Source organism: Lithobates pipiens, unplaced genomic scaffold (genome assembly GCF_037356315.1).
Source record: "Lithobates pipiens isolate NorthernLeopardFrog02 unplaced genomic scaffold, aLitPip1_a1.2 Scaffold_1, whole genome shotgun sequence".
Taxonomy (NCBI): domain Eukaryota; kingdom Metazoa; phylum Chordata; class Amphibia; order Anura; family Ranidae; genus Lithobates; species Lithobates pipiens.
This window is the reverse complement of record NW_027507685.1, coordinates 69,320,125-69,324,199: the sequence shown is the minus strand read 5'-3', so window position 1 is coordinate 69,324,199 and position 4,075 is coordinate 69,320,125.

Genomic DNA, 4,075 nt, shown 5'->3' with positions numbered 1-4,075 from the left:
CAATGTAGTATAACCACCCCTTAACATGTCATAGCTAAGAAGGACAAGAGGTAAGCAAAGTACAGCTAAGGCTAACTCAGTGTTCTAAAAGAGGAGCTTCAATTATTCCTTCTCCTTTTTATTTTATTTTTTATTTATTTTTTCTATATAACATATACATTTGAAAATCAACTTATGTATAAATGTTATCACAAAGTATTAAAATAAAAAAATATATAAAATCATTTGACTAGATTGTAATTGCATATTTACAGTGAGGCACACAATAAGGTTGTGTCTTAAGCCCCATACACGCTTAGATTTTCAGACGACCGTTCTTTTGTTTTTTGTGGCATGCTAGTCTTACTTCATAAGTGAAGAGGTTACTCACAATACTAAAATTTTCAGATGACAGAATACAATGTCAAAAGTGACGTAACATGTTGAATAGTTCTGTATTCATTGCTTCGTTTCTGAGCATGCATAGTCTTGCTCTTTTTATTTTTATTTTTATTTTTTGGTTTTTCTGTACGAAAACTACTAATAAAAATGATAATCGGAAGTTGTGTTCACATCCGACAAAAATTTTTAGTCTGCACATCCAGCTTTTATCTGACCTAAAAGTGAAATTGGCTGTTGAAAGCACCGTACTAACAATCCGAAACTCGGCAGACAGCTCGTCGTACAATTTTTTTTTTTTTATGTGTATGGGCCTTTGTTGATCCATTTAAGCCCCGTACACACAGGCCGAATGTCAGGCAGCATCGAACATGGGGCCCATTTGTACGGCAGACAGTCCGACAGAAGCCTGTTGAAGAAGCATGCAGACTGGTTCCTGGTCAGTGCCAATGGCTGAGAGCGCTAACAGGAGTGTTTTCTTGCAGGGGGGGGGGATCCAATAGCACAGCAGGGGATATCACTGTACTAACATCGAATCGTTAGTAAAGCAGCTCCAACCTGAGCTTTTTGGGGGGTTTTTTCAGCCTGTTGGGTTGAAAGGGAAAAAACTCTAGCAATGGACTTCCCTACGTGTAATAATCGCACAAAAAGTAATGTTTTTTTTTTTCAAATTGCACTCCACCAAAAAGCATGGTACTATGTTACGTGGGGGAGATTTACTAAAACTGGAGCACTTGGAATCTGATGCAGCTTTGCATGGTAGCCAATCAGCTTTTAACTTCAGCTTGTTCAATAAGCTACCAGGTTTAAGCCCTCGTTCACATTGGTTTGGTTTTTCAGGTCAAATCGCAGCCTATTGCCGGTGTTCTATCGAATAGCGCCCACCGTCGAAGTGCATGCGCAGTACGGAAGGGCACTCCAGCTGATTTCCCCAGAATTTTTTGACAGGAGATAGCATTTGACGGTCAGAATTGAAAGCTATGCAATCCCCAGAGTGTTGGCGGGGGTGTAAAACAATAGGAACAATGGCTCACATCTGGTGGGACTGCCCGATTATTAAAAAATATTGGAAGGAGGATCCCTGGACCGTTTTGTTCCATGGGACAGACGGTCCTGTAAGGCAATATAAGTCTTCTATAATTCCCATACTGCTCAGTGCCGCTAAAAGACTAATTCCAAAAAAATGGCCGGAGCCGGATAGCCCTAAAATACGGGACTGGATATTCTGGGTAAATGAAATACAGAACATGGAGTGTCTTGGGGAAGAGGGGGAAGAATTTGTAACCGGAGAGGGGTATATGGGCATCATGGATAGAATTTAAAAACTAATGGAGATATGTAGAAGAAATTGTAAAATAAAGATATATACATTGTTAGCAAGGGTGGATAAAATTCTGGACCTACTGCAAGGAAGGGAGGGGAGGGGGTGGGGGGGTTGGAGGAGGGATACTAAATGTTAAGTATGTTTGGTTGTAAAAGATATTAAGAAAAGATTGTGTTTGTGACAGAATGTATTTTTTATACTCTTTTTTTCATAACAAAAAACTAAATAAAGAATAAAAAAATAAAAAAAAGAATTGAAAGCTATGCAAACAGCGGAGGGAGACCGTAGTTGTTGTATTGTGCCTCACTTTTGAGAGGCAGGTTTACAGTGTGCTCAAGATCAGGTTTTGTATGTGTTGCAGGACTGGTTTGGTGTGTTAAATGCGCCTAAGGGTGGGTTGCAAGGACAAAACCCGCCCTGCAACAGCGGGGCACAATCTCACAACTACCTCGGCCCACCCGATGATGTAGTTAGAGGACACACCCCTTGTGATGTCATCACCCTATAATGCCCCAGGTGATGACATCACAAGGGGCTTGTCCTCTATCTAAAGAGCATAATATGGTAGAGAAGGACCGGAGAGGGGGGAAGACCCAGCAGAAGATAGCGGAGAGCCAGAGCTGCTTTAATAAAATACTTTAACCACTTGCCGCCTGCCCTTTTCCTCACTCGCATCTGTCAGACGCAATTAGAGGAGAGCCGATTGGCTGCTCTTCTGACGGGGGGGTCTGTGTTGATCGATTATCAGCGCAGCCACCCCCCCCCCCCGGAGGATGCCCACACTGGACCATCAGGGATGCCCAGCACCAGGTATGCCACCCTAGACCACCAAGGATGCCAGTCAGTGTCCACAATGGGCATCACTGATTGGCATGCATTGTTTGGCACTGATTGCCATCCATCAGTGCAAAACAATACAATACCGCCTATCAGTGCCCACCCATGCCGCCCACCTGTGCTACCCATCTGTGGCACATCTGCCTATCGGTGTCCATCTGTGTCGCCCATCAGTGCCACTTCATTGGTGCCACCTCATCAGTGCCTGTCAGTGAAGGAGAAAACGTACTTATTTACAAAGTTTTGACACTGAAACAAAAAAAACAGTTTTTTAAAAAAATGTTGGTCTTTTTTTATTTGTTTAGCAAAAAATAAAAACCGTAGAGGTGATCAAATACCACTAAAAGAAGGCTATTTGTGGGAAAAAAAAATTATAAAAATTTCATTTGGGTACAGTGTAGCATGACCGCGCAATTGTCATTCAAATTGCGACAGCGCTGAAAGCTCAAAATTGGTCTGGGCAGGAAGGTGTTTAAGTGCCTGGTATTGAGGTAGTTAAAAACCCGTGTAGTGTTTATTTTTGAAAATAGTTTTTTTTTTTTTTTTTTTTTTAGGTGAATGGGTAGGGGTACGATGTACCCCATACTCATTCACCTAGGGTGGGGGGGGGCATGATCTAGGGGGCCCCTTGTTTAAGGGGGCTTACAGATCATAAGTCCCCATCCGCAGACCCTGACAACTACCGGGCAAGGGTTGTTGGGAAGAGGCCCTTGTCTTCATCAACATGGGGACAAGGTGCTTCAGGGGGTGGGGGGGGGGGGGCTTGTTCCCTCCACCCCTTTCCTGACCCTGACCTGCAAAATTTTGTCGGGTTCCTCTTCACGATTCTCAGCACACAAGTCGCACCATTGATTTTGAATAGAGACAGAGAAATGCGTGACTGTGTATACAGCGTTAAGCCCTGTTATATCGCGTTTAACACCTTTTGTCGGCGTCCGGCATTTTTACAGCTCCAGAGCTGGAGCCTCAGAACACACTGGTCCTGTTTTTTTTTTTGTTTGTTTTTTTTGGAGCTTAAAAATACCTATGCCACTTACAGCTCAAAAAACGGTGGGCATGAGGCCATAGGCTAACATGGAGAGGTGTATTTAAGCTGCAAAAAAAGTGGGCATAAGGCCTTTCATGAATCTTGGTGTGCTATGTGTTTTTCTTGGACCCCTTTCACACTGAAACAGTTTTTAGGTGTTTTAGCACTAAACATATCGCCTGAAAATTACCTCCCATGCCACCCCAGTGTTAAAACCAGGGCTCGAGTCCTGCGGGAATGTGTGGGAACGGCGTCCCTGCACTATTTTCACAGTGGGAACGCCGTTCCCTTTGTAGGACTAGAGCCGCCTGAATGAGATGTATGCAGAGTAGCGCAGGAAGCGTTTGGCTGTAGTAAGCTCTCCCTCACTTCACACAGCGCTGTTCGCTCCCCGGCGGCCCCTCCTCTCTTCTCGTCTATGGTCTATCCCAGATGATGTCACTAGCCAATGGGGATAGACTAGAAGAGAGGAGGGGCCGCTGGGGAGCGAACAGCGCTGTGTGAAGTGA